This window comes from Molossus molossus, unplaced genomic scaffold (assembly GCF_014108415.1).
Source record: "Molossus molossus isolate mMolMol1 unplaced genomic scaffold, mMolMol1.p scaffold_m16_p_16, whole genome shotgun sequence".
Taxonomy (NCBI): Eukaryota; Metazoa; Chordata; class Mammalia; order Chiroptera; family Molossidae; genus Molossus; species Molossus molossus.
The window spans coordinates 46639487-46645811 of record NW_023425351.1 but is presented as its reverse complement, the minus strand read 5'-3'; the positions used below and the strand labels follow the sequence as shown (position 1 = coordinate 46645811).

The 6325-nt window shown below is 40.2% G+C and overlaps 1 pseudogene; it reads right to left on the bottom strand.

Moving 5' to 3' along the window:
- Window positions 1-260: 260 nt before the first annotated feature.
- LOC118631809 lies at window positions 261-863 on the bottom strand (annotated as a pseudogene).
- Window positions 864-6325: the final 5462 nt, after the last annotated feature.

Sequence of the window (6325 nt, the reverse complement as noted above, 5' to 3'; positions counted from 1 at the left end):
CAGAACCCATTCTGGGAAAGCCCAAGATGTATATTATTTGTCCCCAGTAATGTTATGGTTTGGTTTGTAAGAAGGAAAGTGCTAAATGCACTCAATTTTTTTTTTTTCCAGGTTCCTTCGTACTTTTTGAAAGGGGAAACAAACAAACAAAAAAAGCAAGAGAAAATAAAACACCATTAACTTCTCCTACTTGGGTGGCTCAAAGGCTTTTTTGGAGGGGCAGGTAGATGAAGGCTACTTTATTGAATGATCCATGTAATTGCCAAGGCCACTATGTACAGGTAAGAGAAGCAAAGTTTTATTTCTTGGTCTCTTCCTCCTTGGACAGAGTCTTGATGATTTCCTCTTTCTTGGCCTGGAGCCGCTCTACACAGCGCTTGTGAGCTTCCTTGGTCTTAGACCCGTGGGCCTCGGCCTGCTCAGCCAGAGCTTCTTGCTGACTTTGTCTGCCTTCAGCTAGTGGATGTGTTCCATGAGAATCCGCTTGTTTTTGAAGACGTTACCCTTCAATTTAGGTACAGGCTGTGGTACATGTGGCAGTCAATCTTCTTAGATTCATGGTGTCTTCTGAGTAGCTGGTGAAGAATTCTCATCCTCCTCATCCAGGTTACTTTCTCAGACATTCAAGCATTGGCTGTACCCTCTGCTTGCCTATGCCCATATGCCTCCCCTTCCTGTAGGCCAAGGACTGGACAGTCATAGCCTTCCAGATGCCATCTTTGAGCCCATCTTTAATCAGCTTTCAAACCTGCTGATGGGGAGTTGGCAATGGCGATTTCACTGGTCTTGTTGGGGTCCAACCAGCCCTTTTTTTTGCCACAGCAGAAGACACTGGAGGCAAGCCTCTTCAAAGGCTTGAGCATACGTACGGCTGCTGCCCTAGTGGCAAAAGGGAAGAACTCACTTTCAAAGGCTTAATTTTAAGTTATTGAAACTACAGGAATACTCAAAGTGTAAGCTGGGGGTAGCCATTTATGAAGAGATTATTAATAGAAGATTAGATTATTAATAGAAGAATAAGATCTTCTCTGGTATGGAAGGAACTGTTGGCAAATAAATGGAAATAGAGCAATGTTCCTTGATACTCTGAATATGCTTTTATTCAGGCTACAACCTACAAAAAAGAATAACTGTATATGTGAATGAACAGTGTACCTGTTGAAAGACAGAAACTCTTTGGGGAAAATCAAGTAACATTTATATGTAAGTTTCCTGACACTGTGAGTAGAGAGGATCAGGTAAATAACCATACTATCTCACCACAGACACTTTTTTTTTTATCCTCACCTGAGGACATTTTTCTTTTTTTTTTGGTTTGTTTGTTTTTTTATTTTTGTTACAGATGTTTCTCCTTTTTTACCCCATTGACACCCTCCTCCCCATCCCGGGCTTTGTTGTCCATGTCCACTGGTTATGCATACATGCATATAAGTTCTGTGGTTTATCTCTTCCTTCCCCTCCCACCCCCTCTTCTGAGGGTTGTCAGTCTGTACCCTACTTCCATGTCTCTGGGTCTACCCTATTCCTCAGACTGTTATGTTCATTATATTATATATATTATATTATATATATATTATATATCTCACTCACAAATAAGTGAGATCATGTAGTATTTGTCTTTTTCTGCTTGGCTTGTTTCGCTTAGGATAATACTTTCCAGGTACCTCCATGTCGTCTCAAAGGATGAGAGATCTTTCTTTCTTACAGCCGCATAGTACTCCACTGTGTATATGTACCACTGCTTTTTTATCCATTCATCTACTGATGGACACTTGGGCTGTTTCCAGATCTTAGCTATTGTAAATAGTGCTGCTATGAACATGGGGGTACATATATTCTTTCTGATTGGTGTTACAGGCTTCTTACAGTTTATTACCTGAGGACATTTTTCAATTCTTTGTTCAGATGGAGTGCGAGGGAGAGAGAGGGAGAGAGAGAGAGAGAGAGAGAGAGAGAGAGAGAGAGAGAAACATTGACATGAAAGGGACACATCAAGTGGCTGCCACCCGCACCACCCAACCAGGGCCAGGGACAAACTGCAACCGAGGTACGTGCCCTTAGCGGGAACCAAACCCAGGTCTCTCTGGACCGCAGGCCGATGCTCCAACCGCTGAGCCAAACTGGCCAGGGCACCACAGACACTTTTACTGAATTTCTACCAAAACACAGCAATGACAACTTGTTCTCTGGAGTGGATTTCAGACAGGCCAGTAAGCCAGGACAAGTGGACTAGGGAAACTGAGACAGCTGAACAAAATGACAGGGCAATTTATAGCAGATACGGAAAGTTACCTCCTTAGAGATAACATCTAGGCCTCAGCTGTTATTTCAGCTCCAGACCTAGAAAAGCAGCAAAACCAGGTGGGTGACACCAGGACCAGCTGCAATGACTAAAGACCCCCTGCTTTCATAATAACCAGTCAGTGGAGACCACACCCTGAAAGAGTACATGTGGAAAACTGATGAATATTCTGCTGGAACCCTCTCCTGAGACCTCTCCTAAGATTCCCACCTGCAAGAGAGAAATAAAAGCATCAAGACAAAGGACCCAGCATGTGCTCTCCCTCTGCAGAGCAGCCTGAGCCATTCCCTTTCCCCTCTTCTTCCTCACAGGCACGCATCTTCTAAACTTTAAGTGTCCGAGAGACTTGCAACGGGGGGAGCAATGAGCAGTGGCAGCTTGTCCTGGGCTAACCCCTGAACCTGTCTCCAAGGCCCCCTTTACTCTGACTTCCCAGTGAGTCAAAGCAGCCCAGCCAAGGCTCACCTGCTGCTTCTTCTATGCTAAACCCTTTCTTGTTTCACTGTTCCCAGCTTTAATAAACGTTCCCTCATAGTCATGTGGACTCACGTTATAAAATGTTTCCTGCACGAAGTCAAGAATCCACACACTGCCAGCTGGCCATAGGCAGACCTGCTCAGGGCCAGGTCCCCCGTCCAGGAATAGATTTACCACTAAGATATAGAAGTTGAAGCAAATAGCCAATGGGGGTGGGAGTGGGGGTTGTGTGGGGAGGCATCTGGACAGATAGAAATTCTGCCCACCATAAATTCTGAAATTGAAATCCTTTTATAAAGTAGCCTCTTGTGAGTTAGATTAGAATAAATGAGTCCTTCCTCAAACTTTTAAAGTTTGTAAGAAGTAAAAAAATAATTTTTCAACCTGCAAATCTAAAAATCTATGGAGACTCTACCAAGAAAATAATTTATGTGTGGAGCCTGGTTGTCAGAGACTGTCCTGTTTTTCTTTGAGACCTTAGTAAGTACAACAGGTACTAAAGACAAACTTAATTTCTAGTCTAGCTTTCCAAAGGCTGACCCTGCTTGTTGGATAGCATTATAAGGCCTTCTACTCATATAACAACTGTGTCTAACATCTTACTGGTAAAGGCTTTGCCTTGATAGTCAATAAAAATATTCACTAATGGAGCTACTTAAGAAATGAAATGAATTTATGTAGTAGGTAAGATATTTTGAATCATAGCAGAGAACGGTTTGTGTTGTATGCCTTCATTTGGTAAGAAGCTTGGCATCTTGTCATGAAACCATGTGCCTATCTTCCAAGGGCTATGCTGACCTTCTTGTTTTTTTCTCGCTTGGCTTTTGTAACAATCTCTGTTAATTAGATGCTGAGAGGACAATGTAGAAGTCTAGGTAGCAGAATCCAGACCAACTTCTAATTATACAAGTACTGAAAGAAAGTCTTTAGCATTAGATAAGCTCTCTCTAGTTAGTCCATAAACTTTATTTCTTTTTACTTTTCTTTTCATTGGTCATGCTATGCTAACCTCATAAAAGCATTTGATGCTATAAAGCTCTTAGAAGAAAACACAGTGGTAAGTCTTCATGACCTTGGACTAGGTAATGGATTCTTAAATATGGCACCAAAAGCATGGGCAGCAAAAGAAAAAATAGATAAATTAGACTTTATCAAAATTAAAAATGTTCTTGCATCAAAGGACATTATCAAAAACTGAAAAGAGAATCCATTTAACTGCAGAAAACATTTCTAAGTCACATATCCAAAAGAGGACTTGTACCCAGAATATTTAAAGAACTTTTACAACTCAACAACAGAAAGACAAACAACTCAATTAAAAAATACTTGTAGACATTTCTCCAAACACAGGTATGTGAATGGCCAACAAGCACATGAAAAGAGGCTCAGCACAACCGATCATTAGGGAAATAGAAGTCAAAACCACAATAAGATGCCTCTTTATACCCACTAGGATGGCTATCTTAAAAAAAGAAAGAAAGAAAGAAAGAAAGGAAACAATAAGTGGTAAGGATGTGAACAAATTGGAACTCTTGTACTTTGCTGGTGAGTATTTACAATAAGGCAGCTGCCAGGCTGGTGTGGCTCAGTGGACTGAGCGCCATCCCATGGACTGAGAGGTCCCAGTTCTTTTACCAGTCAGGGCACATGCTCAGGTTGTGGCTCCATCCCCAGGAGGGGGTGTACATGAGGCAGCTGATTGATGTTTCTCTCTCACATTGATTTTTGTATCTCTCCCTTCCTCTCTCTCTAAAAAATCATTAAAAACATATTTTAAAAAAATAAAATAAGGCAACTGCTGTGGAAAACCGTGTGGTGATGCCTCTAAAAACTAAACATAAAATTACCATATGACCCAGCAATTCCATTCCAAGTTACATAGCTCAAAGAATTTAAACAGGTACTCAAATATTTGTACATAAATGTCTATAGTAGCACTTATCATCATAGACTAAACGTAGAAACAACCCAAATATTCATCAATGAGTTAATAGATAAACAAAATGTGGTATGGGAATACAATGGGATATTATTAAGCCAAAAAAATAAAGTACTGATGCATGGCATGATGTAGACGAACCTTGAAAACATTATGCCAAATGAAAGAAGCCAGACACAAAAGATCATGTATTGTATGATTCTATTTATATAAAATGTCTAGAACAAGTAAATCTGTAAAGGCAAAAAGCAAATTGGTGCTTGTCCCAGGCTGGGGGGGGGGGGGGAGGGGGGGGAGAGAATGGTGAGTGACTGCTTAATGAATGGGTATGAGGTTTTCTTTTGAAGAGGTAAAAATGTTTTTTAATTTTATAGAGTGGTTCTGTTGCACAACATTATAAATATACCAAATGCCATTGAATTGTATGTATACTTTAAACTAGTTAATTTTATGTTATGTGAATTTAACCTCAATTTAAAATGAAAAGGCATTGATGATTGTTACTGAATGATCTGATGTGCAAATTTGAAGGCAGAATCAACAAAATGCAACATTATGTCAATGACTTTTGATGATGGAAATCATCCATTGAGTTGAAGTACTTTTCCAATAAATCATATGAGGATATCTTTTCAGGGAAATCCTTTTTATGACTGTGTATGCTCAAAGTTTAGCTGATAGCTGTCAAATAGCAGTGTAAATTATTTAGCTTTGTTTCCCCATAACTGACGGAGAATGGGGTCAGAACAAGTGACATTAATTTGAACACAATTGCCTATCTGAAGTGTCTGGGAGATCATGGGGAACTTGATCGTGTCAGGTGATGAAGCTGATAAGTACATGGCATTGCAGCTGACAGCTCGGAAACTATAGAAGCACATCTACCATTCTGTGGAGCATTAATTAGGATGGGGGATTGACGGGAGAAGTGTCGTAGAAGAGTTGTACATCGTTCTACATGAACAGACGAGTCTGCCAAGAGAGCATGTTCTATTCCCAGAGATATAGAATTTGGGTAGAAAAACTAAGAATCCTTACGTGGAAGGTGTGCATTTTATTTTTTGGAAGTCACTTTCATTAACTTCCCAGAATGCCTTGATATGTGCCACCTGAACCTGATTAGAAGGGATTAACTTAAATTTGCTCCTCTCTGGTCTGCAACTCGCCTCATTTCCCAAACTGGTTAAAAGTTATTATCACCCTAAACATGATTCTTGAACTGGGTTACATGCACATCTTGATAACATGCTTATGTTTGCATAACAGCACACTATCACCTCTATTCCACCCTTTGGAAAAGTCCAGTTTACTTACTGAACTGAAAAAAAGTTTATAATAATTATTGCAGATAAGACAATCTCACATAAAATAGACAAGGAAAAAAATGGAAAGTATCAACTTACCCTTTGGGGTGGGGAGTAGTTCTCAGAATGAAACTCAAACCAAGTCTTATACCAGTTAGGATGTTTTCTTGGCTATAAGTATTCAGAAAATCAAACCAGCAGTGGCTTATACCAATAGGGATTTATTTGCCTCACAATTAGAAAACAGAAGACAGGAGGTAGCATCTGCTGCTGAATGATGTCATCACAGACTCTGGACTTTCT